Source organism: Chiloscyllium plagiosum, unplaced genomic scaffold (assembly GCF_037043375.1).
Source record: "Chiloscyllium plagiosum isolate Xiang-an unplaced genomic scaffold, Cpla_swu_hap1 HiC_scaffold_30, whole genome shotgun sequence".
NCBI lineage: Eukaryota > Metazoa > Chordata > Chondrichthyes > Orectolobiformes > Hemiscylliidae > Chiloscyllium > Chiloscyllium plagiosum.
In genome coordinates, this window is record NW_028270168.1 from 20,308,562 (window position 1) to 20,326,956 (window position 18,395).

General features: G+C 41.5%; 1 long non-coding RNA gene across 4 annotated transcripts in view; it reads right to left on the minus strand.

The window, feature by feature from the left end:
• Nucleotides 1-18,395, minus strand: part of LOC122563594 (uncharacterized) — a 110,194-nt gene that overhangs the window by 49,673 nt on the left and 42,126 nt on the right. The gene's annotated exons all lie outside the window — the stretch shown is intronic.

The window sequence follows — 18,395 nt, forward strand, 5'->3', positions numbered from 1 at the left end:
TGGCTAAGTACCATAACAGCACTGAAGCTAAGTAGAGTAAGGAATGAAATGAAGTGAGAAAATAATTTATATTTATACAAAGCCTTTAAAAATCTCAGAACATCCCATCACACCAATTGACTTATACAAAACAGTGAAATGTGATCACGAACGCAAAGCAGGAAATGAGACAAACAAGCTCCCACAAACTGTAATGTGCGAATGAGCAGATCAATTGTTTCAGGAATGTTAGTTTAAGGATCAATGATGGTCAGGAAATCAGGGCAAACTCAGATGCTCTTTTTCAATGCTGTGCCAAAGATCTTTTATGTCCACCTTAAATGGCAGATGGGGGGGGGGGGGTCACAGCTTAACAACTCATCTGGAAGATGACACCTCCAACAGGATATCCACAGTACTGTCCTGCATCAGTTAGATTTTTTGCTTAAATTTCTGAAGTGGGCTTTGAGTCCACACTAACCTGACTCAGGTAAGAGTACTCTTCATTAAGCAATGGTCAACACACTGTAAATCAACAAACAGTGATGCCAAACCTTTCCAAATTTGACAGGTGACTGATTTGATTCATTATTGTTCCTTCGATTCTAATCTTACTGATCGAAATAAAGGATTTTTCTCCATTGTTTCATTATATTCCATTAGTTTCACCAAAATCATTCAGCTGGTTCTCCTATTCCTTTCAATATTTTTGAGAAATATGGGTATAAATTCAACTGTGCCATCTCTTCCTATATTACAACACTGAAAGCACTTCAAAATTATTTCATTGACTGTCAAGTAAGATTCCTAAAGATGCTTTATAAATGCAATTCATTAAGTAATTCTTTCTGTCCTTGTTTCCTTCTGTCCTTTTTTATTCCCTCCCTAATGACACTGTGAGTCTGCCTACAGCACATGGACAGCAATGGTTAAAGAAAGCAGCTCATCATCACCTTCTCAAGGACAACTAAGGACAGGCAAGGAATGCTAGCCCAGTCAGCAACGCCTGCATCTCATGAGCGTATAATTTAAAAATTCCTTCCATCTTCTCTTCATTTCTTCCTTTCATCCTTTCCTCTTTCCTCCCTTTTGTCTCTTAGTCTCATCCTGAACCACCTTTGCTTCTCTTTAAGTGTTTCATTACATTTTTTGAATCTCTTCAGAAAGTGCACCTTTGTCACCCGACCAACTCAAAGACTGCTACTTTCTGAAGTCCGTCAACTTGAAGTTTCTGGCTCAATCTTTGGTTGCCAGTTTGCTTTTCATTACAGTAGAGATCTTCTTCCTTTTGGATTCAGCTCCAAGACACTTAGATGAATCATTCATAATTGCCTGAGATAAATTTAAAGCTACTGACTGGATCTGGCACAATGCCCTTCTAAAATAAGTTATCACCATATGGTCACCTACAAAGCTATATTCATGACTGTCCAGCTCATCTCAAATCCCTCTCTCTGCATTCAACTTGATGACTCATTCTCCAAATTCAGTTTTTCTTCTCATACATTCTATTCTACACATGATATAAGGGAACAACAGGATACAAAAAAAATCAAAAATGGAAAGAAATTTGCAGCAATGATCAAGACTAACAGTAAAAGCTTTTGGAACCACAAAGGAACACGAGTAGACCATTCGGCCCCTCAAACCTGTTTCATTATTCACTTAAGTGCTTACATCAAATCCATCTCCCCACCTTCTTTCCATAAGCTTCAAACTCTTCTATAAAGAAAATTGATCATCACAGTTTTGAAATGTTCAGTTGCAAACAGGAAAGAGGAAAGGTATGATTCTTGGGAGTGTGAACTATTTAAATGACAGATACAAGTGACACATGTCACAGTTGACAATCGATCCAACTGTAACTTGGAGAGTACTTGCAAAGGCTTCTCTTTCAGCTTCCATTTCATTACCTCTGGTGTCCTCCAACGATCTGCTACCTTCACCCATGCTGAAATTTCTGTCCTCCCCTTATCACAGAGTTGCAATGAAGGTCAAAGCAAGACCATAAGACATAGGTGCAACCCATCAAGGCTGCTCTGTCATTCAATGAGATCATGGATGATCTGATAATCCTCAACTCCACTTTGCTGGATTTCCTAATAACTCTTGATTTCCTTACTGATTGAAATCTGTTTGTTTTAGCCTTAAATACACTTATGCTCCAGTCTTGACTGCCCTCTGTGGTAAAGAATTCTGTAGCTTCATTACCCTCTGAGAGAACAGATTCCTTCTCATTTCTGATTTAAATGAGCAATGCCTTATTCTGAGATTATGCCCCCTGGTCCTGGACTCTTCCACAAGGGAAGACAACCTTTACGCATCTACCCTGTCAAGTTCTCTAAGAATCATATATGTTTGCAGCACAAGGATCAGCTCTGTATCTTTCAACTGTGCATTTTACATCTTCTGGACCTAAATTCAACAATTTTAGATTATAATCTTGACTCCATTTTGTTTCCTGTATTTAATTTTAATAATTTTGTGTTTTTTCCTATAATTTCTTTTTTTTTAATTACTTTGTGTTCAGACAATTGCTAGAGTGCCATTCACCCATCCTCTGAGACACATCTTTTTGATACTTTATTTAACCCATTACCTCTCCCTTTGGCCTTGCACCAGGAGACTGGCAGGCAGGTTCAAAGGCTTGTCTCGATCCTTTGAAACTTCACCCTAGTTTTTAGAGAAGATGTAAGGCATCTTGCCCTCACTCCTTACACCCTTTTCACTGCCTCTAGTCACCCCAACCAAATGGGCCCTTATATCTTACACGGCAACTTATATTCTCCCCTGACCTGTCATATCCACCATGTCAATTCCACACCCACTCAACCCATATTCACCAGAGACTTCAGTAGTCACATGGAGATAAGATAAACTTCTAAGAATCCAAAACAGCTCTGACTATATAGATGTGATAGTGAAAAACTCCCATTAATGAACCAGTCAAAGCTATGCAATCTCCTCAAGTGGTTAATCCCTTATTAAAGTAAACTTCTGTTCATGCCGCTAATCCATCAATAACTGCTTTAAATTGTCTATCAAATTTTGAACCCAGAGTCACCTGCTGAGATAACTATCACTTTTGAATGACAGCCAACATTCCGAATGAATACCTCTTGGGGAAATATCAACAAAAACATCTACTGAAAGTGTTCAAACAGATGCTACGCCAGCTGATCTGTCAATCAAAGTAGAAGTGTTTTCTTAATCAATCACTGATAGCTACGGCCAGTTTTCTTTTTATGGCTTAAAAAGCAGGAGATTTTAAAAACTTCAGATCATGATAATTAAATAAATTTTATCTACCCTTCAAGAGCGAATATGTCTTCTCTATTAATTTATAACTCCCACACTATGGGTTAAGGCACTTCTAACTGGGTCAAATAGCATCTTTTTGAACTTAGCAGTGAGTTCAAGTGGCCTTTCTGAGATTAGGGTTCTCTCCTGTTCCATCTCCCCCTCTTTCTCTCTCTTTTATTACCCTCTTTTCCAAGCAGCAAAAATAGGATCTCTTGGGAAATGGGGGTAGGGCTTTTGTATCCAGATACTATTATTTTAATAGTTCTCAGAGTCAGAAAGACTCTCCAAAATTTTGATCCATCTACTCTGTGATAGATTTTAGTGCCTTCACCTGAGGCAGGTTTGGTGTTCGGCTATTTAGTCAGACAGAAGGCTGATGGAAGCAGTACTTTCCCCCTCTACCTGACTGAGTCCATGGAGGGAGGCTCCTGGTCTTCATCTCCCACTGCTAACCGAGGCCCTTAAATGATCGATGAACTTAAAGACCACAATCCAACACTGATGGGCATCGATCTAGTGAATGAGCAGGGGAGTCACCACATGGAAGGCCAAAAGACAAAACTATGTCGAGGTGGACTGTATGAGGTGGATTAAATGGGTGGGGGACACTCACTGCCTGACAGAGAGATGTTCAATCCCCCCCCACCCCCCACCCTGGCTGCCAATCCTATCATTCACAACCCCATGCAACCTGACCTCCTACCATCTGTGGTCTGGATCACTTGGCAATTCTTGGCCTTTGGATTACAACTGGCAGCCCACTTCTCCAATGGTGCAGTCAAGCAACATACAACTGCCTGTCTCTGATTGAACTACAGCTCTCAGTCAGCGCAAGTTGCTATTCCCCGACCCTGAACGACCTACCGCTACCCAGTTGAGAGCCTGTTTTTTAAATGGAATATGGGCATTGCTGGCTAAACCAGCAATTATTCCCCATCCCTAATTCCAAGAGGGGTTAAAAGTCAAACATACAGCAATGGGTTTGGAGTCACATATAGGCCAGATCAGGTAACAATAGCAGATTTCTATCCCTGAGGGGTATTAGTGAGGAGCTCTTTTGTTAATGAATATCAATAGTTGTTATATTAGGCTCACTTTTAATTCCAGACTTTTAAAATTTATTTCAAATTTCACTATCTAGCATACTGAAGTTTTGAACCCATGATCTCAGAACATTAGCCTGGGGGTTTGGATCACTAATTCAGTGACATTACCACAATGTCATTACCTCCCCAAGAGAAGCCTGATCAGCCCTTATTTTGACAGTCTTCCCATAGGTAGACAACAGCTCTGTGTTCAGTGGGCAAGACCCTCAGTCTTCTACCTTTGAGCCAGTTCTGTAACCAAATGGCTAGCTCTCCCTGTATTCCATGAGATCTAACCTTGCTAACCATTCTCCCATGGAGAACCTTGTCGAAAAACTTACTGAAGTCCATATAGATCACATCTACCATTCTGCCCTCATCAATCCTCATTGTTACTTCTTCAAAAAACTCAATCAAGTTTGTGAGACATAATTTCCCACGCACAATGCCTTGTTGACGGTCACTAATCAGTCCTTGCCTCTTCAAATACATGTACATCTTATCCCTCAAGACTCCCTCCAACAACTTGCCCACCACCAATGTCAGGCTCACTGGTTTACAGTTCCCTAGCTTGCCCTTACCACCATTCCTAAACAGTGGCACCACGTTAGCCAACCTCCAGTCTTCCACCACCTCACCTTTGACTATCAAATATCTCAGCAAGAGGCCCACTTCCCTAGCTTCCCACAGAGTTCAAGGGTACACCTGATTAGATCCTGGGGATTTATCCACTTTTATGCATTTCAAGACATCCAGCACTTCCTCCTCTGTAATATGGACATTTTTCAAGATGTCACCATTTATTTCCCTACATTCCATACCTTCCATGTCCTTCTCCACAGTAAACACTGATGCAAAATATTCCTTTAGTATCTCACCTCTCTCTTGCAGTTCCACACAAAGGCCGCCTTGCTAATCTTTGAGGGCCCTATTCTCTCCCTCGTTACCCTTTTGTCCTTAATGTATTTGCAAAAACCTTTTGGATTCTCCTTAACTCTATTTGCCAAAGCTATCTCAAGTGCCCTTCTTGCCTTCCTGATTTCCCTCTCAAGTATACTCCTAACTGCTTTTATACTCTTCAAAGGATTCATTTGATCTATCCTGTCTATACCTGACATATGCTTCCTTCTTTTTCTTAACCAAATCCTGAATTTCTTTAGTCATCCAGCATTACTTACATCTACCAGCCTTTCCTTTCACCCTAACAGGAATATCCTATCTCCAGACTCTCATTATCTCATTTCTGAAGGCTTCCCATTTTCCAGCCATTCGTTTACATGCGAACATTTGTCCCCAATCAGCTTCCCAAAGTTCTTGCCTAATGCCGTCAAAATTAGCCTTCTTCCAATTTAGAAACTGAACTTTTAGATCTGGCCTATCCTTTTCCATCACTATTTTAAAACTATTAGAATTACGGTCACTGGCCCCAAAGTGCTCTCCCACTGACACCTCAGTCACCTGCCCTGCCTTATTTCCCAAGAATAGGTCAAGTTTTGCACCTTCTCTAGTAGGTACATCCACATACTGAATCAGAAAATTTTCTTGTACACACTTAACAAATTCTTCTCCACCTAAACCCTTAACACTATCGTAATCCTAATCTAGGTTTGGAAAGTTAAAATCCCCTACCATAACCATTACAGATAACTGAGATTTCCTTATAAATTTGTTTCTTAATTTCTCTCTGACTATTAGTGGGTTTATAATACAATTCCATTAAGGAGATCATCCCTTTCTTATTTCTCAGTTCCACCAAAATAACTTCTCTGGATGTATTTCCAGGAATATCCTCCCTCAGTACAGCTGTAATGTTATCCCTTATCAAATACACCACTTCCCCTCCTCTCTTGCCTCCCTTTCTGTCCTTCCTGTTGCATCTGTATCCTGGAACATTAAGCTGCCAGTCCTGTCCATCCCTGAGCCATGTTTCTGTAATTGCCATGATATCCCAATCCCATGTTCCTAACCATGACCTCAGTTCATCTGCCTTCCCTGTTAGGCCTCTTGCATTGAAATAAATGCAGTTTAATTTATCATTCCTACCTTGTCCCTGCCTGCCCTGACTGTTTGACTCGCTTCTTTTCTCAGCTGTCCCAGTCTCAGATTGATCTCTTACCTCACTATCTCCCTGGGTGCCACCTCTCCACCTTAATAGTTTGAATTCTCTTGAGCAGCTCCAGCAAATTTCCCTGCCAGTATATTAGTCCCCTTCCAATTCAGGTGCAATCCGTCCTGGTTGTACAGGTCACTTCTACCCCAGAAGAAATTCCAATGATCCAAAAATGTGAATCCTTCTGCCATACACCAGCTCCTCAGCCATGCATTCATCTGCTCTATCCTCCTATTCCTACCCTCACTAGCTCGCAGCCCTGGGAGTAATCCAGATATTACTACTCTCAAGAATATCCTTTATAAATTCCTGCCTAACTCTCCATATTTTCACTTCAGAATCTCATCCTTTTGCCTTCCTATATCATTGATTCCAATATGTACAATGACCTCCTGTTGGTCCCTCTCTCCCTTGAGAATATTCTGCACCCTCTCTGAGACATCCTTGATCCTGGCACCAGGGAGGCAACACTCCATTATGATTTTTCACTGCTGGCCACAGAAACGTTTACCTGTGCCTTGGACTAGAGCATCCCCTAACACAATTGATCTCTTAGAACCCAACATACCCCTCATTGCATTAGAGCCAGTCTACATTCTTCAATTTAAAGAAAAAAGGTTGCTTTTCAGGCAAAAAGGCATTAATTAGAAGAGAACTCCTTTTAACATAGATACACTTGCCAAACACCTATGGTGTCAGTTTGCAGACATCACATTTTATATAGTACAGAATATTATTTTGATGCTGAAGTGTAGTTGCAGTGTTACTTCTTTATCCCCTTCAGGTCACAATATACATTTGCTACACAGACCCAGATAAGCTATGGTTGACTGGTCTTAAAAGATACTTCATGTAGACTTAAAGGGTACATTTTCAGAACAGGTTGTATTCTCTTGAAAATACTAAAATCAAGACATGATCTAATTGAGCTGTTTAAAATGATAGAAATCTTGCAAGAGCAGATATAATGAAGTTAATTTGTTTGGTAGAAGTATCAAGAAAGTGGAGTCACAATTTAAAAATAGCCAGACAAATCAGAATCAAAATCACTAAGGACTTCTTCATACAGATGTTCCAGGGAAAATCTGGAAACTGCTTCCCAAACGGTTGTGAATGCTGGGGGAGTCTTTGAAATCTTTAAGACTAAATTTGATAGATTTTTGGGAGGCAACGCAATCAAGTAATTTAAGGCGAAAGTGAGGACTGCAGATGCTGGTGATTAGAGTAAAGAATGTGGTGCTGGAAAAGCACAGCAGGTCAGGCAGCATCTGAGGAGCAGGAAAATCGACATTCCTGATGAAGGGCTTTTGCCTGAAATGTCGATTTCCTGCTCCTCGGATGCTGCCTGAGCTATCAAGTAATTTAAGGCAAAGGACAGAAAATGAAGCTAAGGTGAGGATTGGCCATAATTTAATTTATTTGTGGAGCAAATTCAAGGGGATGAATGGTTGTCACATGTTTCTGTGTTTTCTTCCAAATTACACACTGTTCTAACTTGAACAATTATCTTCTTTCCTTTACCAATGGTAGGTCACTTATCTGGATTCCCCTGTCTAATATCATTATGAGGAAAGACCATCAATACATTGGCTGTGGGAATCAAGGAAAAGATTCATCACCACCTTATCCTAAGGCATAGGTCCATGTCATGGATTTGTACATTTCTGGTTGCATTATATGAAACCTGAGTTCAGAGTTTATTGAACAAAAGTTTCAATCAAGGCAAAGGAGCAGCTCACTGGATTCAGGGGAGACATAATGGGAAATCTGGGATGACTGTCAACATTTATCACAACTGCCTTAAAAATTATCAAACCATTCAAGGAGACTAATTGCAAGGTAAGAATGTTCACATTTCTTTTGATGTCTACATGTTGTCCAAATTAAACATCCTCCAAAAGACACAATAGGCAAAATTCTACTTTGGAACAGACATGAGACTCCCTGTCTTAAATTTCCCATTGTCAACCATCGGATGATTCTTTACTCAAAGATTAATTCCTGCTAAAATTCATAGAAGCAACCAAATTGTCACTGATAATTATGTTGAGTGCCAGTAACTCTAGAGAAGCTCTTCTGCGTGGACATGGCAAGTGAGAAAACTTGAGGGAAAACTTAGTTGGGCCGCCATCTACGAGAGTTGTCAAGCCAATGAGAGTTGACAACCACAGAAATCTACTTCTCTTAAAAGCAATATTCTTCTACGTCTTGATGCTGCTATCACCCTGATACCTGTCACAGCATTTGTTTGGTTAGTTGTGGGTTTGAAAGGAGATGGAGACAAGGCAGGCGGATGGATTCAGATGCAGATCAAGTATGATCTCACTGAGTGGTGGAACAGGTTTAAAGGGCGGAATGGGCCATTTCTGTCTTTATGCATTGATACCAACATCAGGATATCGATTAGTTGCTGACAGTGCAGCACTCCCTCAGTAGTGTTATGGCAGGGTCAGCCTAAATTATGTTGCAGGTCTCTAAAGCAGGACTTAAATCTGCGATTCTCTGACTCAAATGTACAATCCATGCAGCCATGACAAGTAAATCCACTATGTCAATATCTTGTCAACCTGACAAACGTGCATAAGACAAAAAAAGGCCAATCCAGCAAAATAAACATTAGAAAGTTAACACTGAAGCCTGTACATCACTTTCACACTTAGTGATCCTAACAGGAAAGAATTAAAGAGAAAAGTAGGAACAGCCTATTTCATCTAGCAGCCTCAGAATATTAGAGTCTTCTCTGCGGTCAAGTAAACACAACCTCTATCAAATGGTAATCTACATTGATAAGTTAGCTGGTTACTCACTTTCTCCTGAGGAAGTAGGAACTTAACAATTTTTAGCAACTGGAAAAAGTACCTGCAAGTGCTTAAACCACATAGTCTGCAATATCCTCCTTAAACACCTATTCAAGATCTTTTCAAATCTTTCAAAACATGTTCCTAATCACTGTTTCTAAACCAGAATTGCTGACCAGTTGTCTCATACATCAACTATGAGTCAGATATAAGGACATTTTTACCACATGCCTAAAATTAGCAGAAAATGTCAGACACCAATAACAGGGCAATATAGTGATCAACATTTATTGGCCAGTCCTAGAGCCCTTAAGGAGGGCATTTACTTAATCATAATTATATAATAAACATTCAAAGTCTGTGAGAAGATTTGTAGCTCGGGTGCTCGTTGTTGTGGTTCTGTTCACCGAGCTGGGAATTTGTGTTGCAGATGTTTCGTCCCCTGTCTAAGTGACATCCTCAGCGCTTGGGATCCTCCGTGAAGCACTTCTGTGATCTTTCCTCCGGCATTTGTAGTGGTTTGAATCTGCCGCTTTCGGTTGTCAGTTCCAGTTGTCCGCTGCAGTGGTCGGTATATTGGGTCCAGGTCGATCAATAAGCACATACCGACCACTGCAGTGGACAGCTGGAACTGACAACCGGAAGCGGCAGATTCAAACCACTATAAATGCCGGAGGAAAGATCACAGAAGCGCTTCACAGGAGGCTCCCAAGCACTGAGGATGTCACCTAGACAGGGGACGAAACGTCTGCAACACAAATTCCCAGCTCGGCGAACAGAACTACAACACATAATAAACATTCTTCACTCTTCAGTAATTGGGGAGGTAAAGGACTCAAAATCCATCAAAAACCACCAACTCACTAGTTTTCACTTCACCATTCTAGTGCCAAAAGCTCGGAATGCCTTTAGGGACAGGTGGGCACTGTGGGGGATGGAATGCTGTATCTCCCCTTCCAAATCCATTTTCATTCACCACACTCAATCTCTCCAATACTCTCCCTCAGCTTTTATGGTTTGTATTGCCCTTAATAGGCTTTTCATGGAAATGAATCAATTGGAGAACACTGGTAATGTACTGGTGGTGATTAATAGATGAAAATAGATGGGTGATTTAATGATGGAAAAAAAACTGTCCAGTTGCATGGATGAGCACTTCTAAGTGTAAAGAAAAAAATACAAAAGAAAAGCTAATCAGCCTCATCTGGGTTTGTAATTATCCAATCTGACTCATAGTTGATGTATGAGACAACATTGCTCCAACTGTCCCATTACTTTGTTCTTTGTGAAACCCCTTTTGAGTAGAATTATAGTCCAAGATTTACTCATTTTCGTAAGTCTCATTCCAAAATTACAAGACCATCCAAGAGGGAAACCTGGCACCTACTGAGGTAAGAAAGCCACCAGATCTTCCAGTCATTAGGCAGCTGATTGGTTGCCAGCTGGTTTTCCAGCAGAATTAGGATCCTGGACCAGAAAGTCCCACCTGCATGGAACTGCTGGCCAATCAAAGGCCAGCAAGCCTGGAACCCAGCAGCATGATGGGTGGAAGTAATGGCTGCTTCCGAGATGCCACCCTGGGCTCCCAAGATGAAGGATTACTGTCAGGAATCTAGGTGCTTTTTGTGGTGATTTTGGAGCTTGGAGGTCAGTGGGGGAGGGAGAGCAGGGGTTCAGAGGTAGAGTAGGAGGCCAGCTTTCAGGAGTCACCCTGCTCCCCTAGATCCAGTTCCTCAGTCTTGCACAAATTAGTGCAGATGTTGGGACCTGCCCCAAACTGGCAGCCTGGCCACACGGGTTCACCAGTCGGGATGGCCAACTCTTTATCTTCCTGCTCAGAACTGAAATAACTGCAGCCAGGATAGGGCCTTCAGTGGTCATTAATCAACAGCTTAAGGGCCTCAATTAGCGGCAGGGTGTTGATGTAGGTAATTCTAGCTGCCCAGAATTTCATGTCAGTGGTGGCAAGAAGATGATGGGCAGCTCCCCAATGCCAACGCACCTGATATCTTCCCCTCCTGCCACTTTCCCCATCACTTTTCAGAATGGTAAGATTTGGCTCATAGAATAATGTGGCAGGAAAGGAGGCCATTTGGGCCATCTATCTATAGTGTAATCTAATTTAATGATACCGTATAGTTTCAAAATGCCTGTGCAAATAAAAGAATATTCGGTCCAACCAGCCGTGAAACTGGGGGGAAAAAAAGTCAGAAATCAAAATAAAGATCTGCATTTACATTGTACGTTCAACATCACATTTGAAAGCAACAATGAATCCTGTTTGAAATGCAATCACTGTTGTTATGTAGGCAAACTAGACAGCCAATTTGTACATAACTAGATCCCTCAAATAAATGGCATTTTTAAAGCATTCCTAAATGCTTCACAGGAGGATTATGACAAGCAACATGAAGAGATGATAGGACAGCCTGGTCAAATCCATACATTTTTAAAGAATGTCTTAATAGGAGGAGCTTAAGAAATGAACTCCAGAGCTGAAAGCCTGGGCAGCTGAATTTATGACTGCCTTGGGTGGAGTAGCCAGAGATGGGAGCCATCAGAGAGTAATATAAGGTTGCCATAGTCCCACTTTTCCTCACATGCCTCAGGCAAGGATGAAATAGGACCTTCATGGTGACCTTGGCCAGTGTGGGAACTGAACCCATGCTGTTTGCATTTTTCTACAATGCCATCTAGCCAATTGAGCTATCCAAGCCCCAAAATCAGAGAATAGTCATTGTCTTAGAACTGCAGTCCAGCATGAGCCAGTGCCTTCTGGAAAATTGGTGGGAGAGGGAATAGTCCCAATGGTTGCTTCTGGGCCAGGGTTCAACCAATGCTCTCCATTTTCACACTGATGGCACTTTGGCACGTTCCTCTTCCTGCACGTTTAATTAGCCTTGGCGAGAGACAGTAGCTGATAATTATCGTATCATTCCAAACAACAGCTGTTAACCCAATTAAAAAGGGAGCAAAGCTATCAATTACTGCTGAGGTACAGTAAATGTTTAATTAGCTTGCTATAGGCATGAATATAGAAAACAGATGCAAACTATCCCCTTGAGGCCAGGTCACGGGAGAGGAAGGGTGACTTTTGGATTCTGTGAACGTTCCAGATATGTTAACCCTTCTCCTCCCACTTATCTCCCACAAAGTTTGATTTGCAGGCAGACATAGGGATGGAAAATTACAATAGTGTCAAGACAATTAGAAAGCTTCAAAGGAAAACCAGGAACAGATTCAAAGATGGCTGTTGAGGAACAGGCACAATTGGGAATAGTTTCTCAGGCCCCTTGCTACGAAATGATAATCTTTAAGATTTCATCTTGTCCTATTTCCTCTCCTTCTCCTCTAAATTGCACTGTAGTGGCAATCCAACCCCTGTATACCTGTCATGTTTCGAATCAATCTGCTATGACATACCTCTGGAACTGGTAGGACTTGAACAAGGTGTTCTGGCCCAAGCATTGAGAAATTACTGCTACATCACTGCCTCCATCAGAATGGCAACAAAAACCCAATTTCGAGGATCAATGCCCTTCTCCCCAAGGGCAGGTCAGTAACATCTGGCCTAAAATTAAGCTGTACCATTTTTCAGGATCCTTGGTAGCTGCTGACAAAAAGGCATTTGGTCCCTTTCATCTGTAAATGATTAATCAAAATCCAGCTTTAAGCCGCCACCTCTGGGAAATTGGATTGTGATAAATGGGTTAGGTATTGGAAGCCCCTTGCTCAAGAGTCATCGGCAACACCGCCAAATAAAAGTAACAAACCTTCTCGTGCAGCACAGGAGGCAGGACACCCTGCCCCTTCCTATCTACCTTTTCCATTGTTAATACAAACCTCCAGCCTGGGACTTCACATTGGGGCTGTTAGGCAAGGCACACTGTCTCACATTGGTGCTGCTCAAATGATGATAATAATTTATTTATTGTCACATATATCTTGAAAATACTATGAAAAGTGTTTTATCACCACAATTCGGTGCCATTTTGATGTACATTAAGGATAAAAGGAAATTACTTAAATAAGAGTTCAGTTTCTGTCCAAACTGGGGTCTCCAGCATGGCTTCAGGGCTTCTGCAAAGGTCTCTGTAAGATGTACCGGTCCTCAAGGAATCTCACTCCAGGAACAGCAATGATGGTGTGATGCCCCAGGAGATCCCGCTTTGACTGTCACTCGCTGAAACTGCCAAGGCTCCCCACCCCAGCTCCGAGGAGACCAGACTCCGGGCCTACCTCCGCCAGGAGTCCAGACTCCGGGCCTACTGCTGCCGTGAGTCCAGCTCTGGGCCTACTGCTGCTTGGAGTTTGGGCTCTGGGCTTACAGCTGCTGGGAGCCCAGGCTCCAGGCCTACCACAGCTGGACATCCAGGCTCTGGGCCTACCACCACCAGAAGTCCAGGCTCCAGGCCTACCTCTGCCAGGAGTTCAGGCTCTGGGCTTACCGCTGCTGTGAGTCCAGGCTCTGGGCTTACCACTGCTGGATATCCAGGCCTACCACCACCAGGAGTCTTAGTCCACACCGCTGATGCTGCAGCCATCACCCCACTGACATCACACCAGCCTCAAAGATGAAGAAGAAGGGAAGGAGAAAAAAAGAGACAAAAAGTACATAGAGAAAACGATGCTGCCGACCTGGAGAGGATAAACCCTTGATAATTCTACCTACTGTTCCAGCGCCATCTTTGATCTTTTTGACATTTAAAAATGTGCAAGCAGACTGTGAAAGCACCATAGGAGTGGCACCAGAGTATAAGATATTAGTGAGGCCTAAGAGCCAATTTCACACTAAACTCAGACCTCTTGGTGGAGGTGCATGCTCTCCACCAGAAATTGGCCAAGTGATTTATGAAGTACAATTTCATGAATACCCTCCGGCATCTCTCCTCTATGGGAGTTTTGCCCAGAAAGAATATGCATTCATATATCACCCTTTACAATATGAGGATGTCTTCAAATGCTTTACATTGAATGAAATACATTTGAAGTGTAGTCACTCTTGTAATGTACGTGACATGACGGCCAATTTGCAGAATGAAAGTTCTCACAAACTGCAATGTGGTAATTACCCTGTAAGCATCTTTTTAATAACAGTTCTGAAGAAGGGTCACTTCTTAATTCTTAAACATTAACTCTACTTTTTCTCCACAGATGCTGCCAGACCTGCAGAGATTTTCCAAGCAAGTTCTTTCCAACAATTTCTGTTTGTTTGTCTTTTTATTTGTGTCGACTGCATAATAAACATTGGTCAAGACAATAGGGAGAATGGCCCTGCATTCCATCAGAGACTGTTTTAATATCTTCTATTTCCACCAAAGAAGATAGAAGGGGCCTTGTTTTAACTCATCCAAACAACAGATTGTCCTCATCACTGGGAGCATTGGGAGAGTCAGCCTGAATTACATGCTTGGAAGGCATCACATAAAAACCCCACCCTGTCTCCACTTAAAACTTTCCTTACATTTTTGAACAGAGATGAGGGAGTTACTGGTTGGCAATCAGAATAGAAATGCTGACAATTTTTCTCTCTCACCCCCCTGCAATCCCATCTATTCAATGTTGAACCAAGTTATCATCTTGCAATGGCCATGCTATTTGTGATCATGTACAGGAGGAAGTGGGAACTTGGGATCTTAATGTCTGTGTGCATGTTTTCCCAAACTGACTCAGATGCTGCATCAAAAACTATCTGCTGCTATATAAAAGTTGACAATAAGAAGGCAATCCATCTTGTCTTATCTGAACCATGACGGTGATATTCAATCCCAAACTAGTAACAATGCCTCAATCAGCCTACATGAAATCTATTTCATTTGATTCTCAATATCCTGAACATCAACTCAATATTGGTCAGCCAACCTTTCCTTGGCAAATGTCACTCACCAGATACGGTGATCCACGTAACCCTGGGAGACCATTTGCAATCTGACAACTCTGGATTTGTCAATGCTAACGTTAAGATTACTTACAGTGTGGAAACAGGCCCTTCAGCCCAACAAGTCCACACCGACCCGCCAAAGCGCAACCCACCCATACCCCTACATTTACCCTTTACCTAACACTACGGAGAATTTAGCATGGCCAATTCACCTGACCTGCACATCTTTTGGACTGTGGGAGGAAACCGGAGCACCCGGAGGAAACCCACGCAGACACGGGAAGAACGTGAAAACTCCACACAGTCAGTCGCCTGAGGCGGGAATTGAACCCGGGTCTCTGGCGCTGTGAGGCAGCAGTGCTAACCACTGTCCCACCGTGCCGCCCAACTCTAAAACCTTAGAGTTGACAAATCCTGAGAGATAATGTAAGGCCACTAGTAAAATTGGAAAGCAAATGTAAGAAAGAGTGACATGAATCATGAAATAACATTTACATTTGGCTCTTGGAAGCCTGTGGAGGTCCATCAGTCTTAGCTTCTTGAGAATGGCCATGTTAGTAAGGACACTGCAATTTAGTATTTTATGCGAATAGGGAGGAAAGAAATTCTAAGATTGGAGAGATAATTACAGAATTTTGTTTAAACTCACCTTCATTTTGTCTGCTGTCCTAAATATCTATTCCTTCCATTATTTGTGCACTGTGGCTACAGAATGTTATACAGTAACTTAAAATGTCTTCTCTGGTATTGACCCCCACCCCCCCACCCCTGCAAACACATGACCTCCACAATCTATGGAATCAACGGCAACAAGAAAACAGGAACTTCTAAATTTTCCTCTGATGCACAAGCTCATAACTATTTCAATTTAATCTTCCTTCACTGTCGCTGGGTTAAAACCCTTAAACCCCCTATGCAAGCATTGTGAGAACACTTTCTCAAGGGCAACTAGAAATGAGCAATAAATGGTGATCTTATCAATGATGCCCACTCAATGCTGAATTTTAAAAATGTAACTTGCAAGCTGATTTTTATATTCACACTTCCAAATGGTTCATTCATTCAAACAGAAGCATTTCTATTGGGATCCAGAAGTGTACACTTCTGAGAAACACAGAATTGTTGCTTTAAACTGTTCCATTTTGATTCATTTCGTACCCCTTTTCATATAGCAGATAGAATCTGAAGAATAAAATCAGCAGGAAAATAAGTGGCATTTAAATTCTTTTTAACCCATATTCAATGAACCAACCAAACCAAAAACATCCCCAGAAGCTGCCATAACAGTTATTTCACACATCACCCTGCTTCACTGAGACATAATTGAGGCACATTTCTCTCACTTACCTACCTATAATCTACCATTAAGTTTGCAAAATATCTCCAACTATCAAAGACTGATCTCCCAGACAGCATCAAGAGAGATGGGCAGAAAATTGTGGCAACAAAGCACCTGAAGAGATGAGGTTACTTTTTAATTGTGTGATAGGACAGAATTTGATTATTGCTGAAAAAATACATTTTGTCAAAACTTTTCAACTTTCGCTCAAGGCGATAAGACAATTTTTAATCCATTCAAAGGAAGGTGCAGATCTCTGACTAGGCCAGCATTTATTGTCCAACACTTAATTACCCTGGAGAAGATGGTGGTGAGCTGGCTTCTTGAACCACTGCAGTCCTTGGGGTGGAGGAACAATCACAATGCAGTTGGAAAGGGAGTTCCAGAATTTTGATCCAGCAACAGTGAAGGAACAGTGTTGGATTTCCAAGTAAGGCTGATATACGATTTGGAACGAAATTTGCAAATGGTAGAGTTCCCATGTGTCTGCCACCCTCGACCATCCAAGGGATAGACATCACGGTTTGGAAGATGCTGTTCTAAAGAGAGTTGGTGAGTTGCTGTAGTGAATCTTGTAGACGGTAGACACAGCTGTTATTGTATATCAATAATTAAAGGAAGGAATATTGAAGATGGTGGATAGTACTAATCAAGTGGAATGCTTTGTCTGGGTACTGTCAAGCTTCTTCAGTGTTCTTGGAGCTGCACTCATCCAGACAAGTGGAGGACATTTAATCACACTCCTGATTTGCCTTGTAAATGGTGGACAGGCTTTATGGAGACAGGAGGTGAATTACTTTCCACAGAATTCCTATCCCTGACATTATCTTGTAGCCACAGTATTTATATGGTTGATCCAGTTCAGTTTCTAGTCAGTAGTGACCCCCCTGTCCGTTGATAGTTGATGATTCAGCAATGGTAATGCCATTGAATGTCATGGGGCAACGGTTAGATTCTCTCATTTTGGACATGATCATTGCCAAACACTTGTGTGGAATGATCACTACTTGCCAGTTATCAGCCCAAGCCTCCATGTTTTCTCAGTCTTAATATCCAGTGCTTTCAGCCATTTCTTCATATCAAGTGGAGTGAATCAAATTGTTTGAACACTGGCATCTGTGATGCTGCAGGAGGACGCCAAGATAGATCATCCACTGGGCACTTTTAGATGAAAATGGAGGGAAATATTTCAGATTTGTCTTTCGCACTAATGTGCTGGGTTCCTCCATCACTGAGGATGGGGATAATTATGCAGCCCCCAGCTCCTGTTTGCTGTTATATTGTCCACTGTCATCATGCATTATTCATGTTCAGTTTAAAAATGTTATTCTCCTCTACACTGGTAATCTTACGCATGTCTTGAACTGTGTGAAATGAAAAGTTTTGACAGAATATGAATTTTACTTCAACAATACTCAGATTATGCAGATTTTTCAATTAGGTATAGCTGCCATATTGAAGAGAAAACCTTCAGGGGAAATTTATTATTTCATTAGTTTCCAGCTCAAAGCCAAACCTACAACAAATGGTGGAATAGTCCATGCATCCCTGTCCAGTTGCACTGAATATAAGAATATAAACTGGCTCCAGTTGTACTCACACTGGTCTGAAATATATTATATGACTGCATGAGAAAGCCCAATTGACCAATTAATGCAGCTTTCTGTAAATATCACATTGAGAACTCAAAATCTCTACCAAACTAATTTAAAAGCCTGACAATGTATTTGCTCTTCTGTTTGAAAGTTTGTTATAAATTTGTCTGTTTTAATATCAGCTTGTCATCTATTTGTTCATAACATTCCTTTCTTGAAGTCTTGTTGAAACCATTCAAGAGTCTGAGTCTACGACAAGACTAAGTGATTGTTTTACATTCATGGGCCAAAATACTGTGTGACAT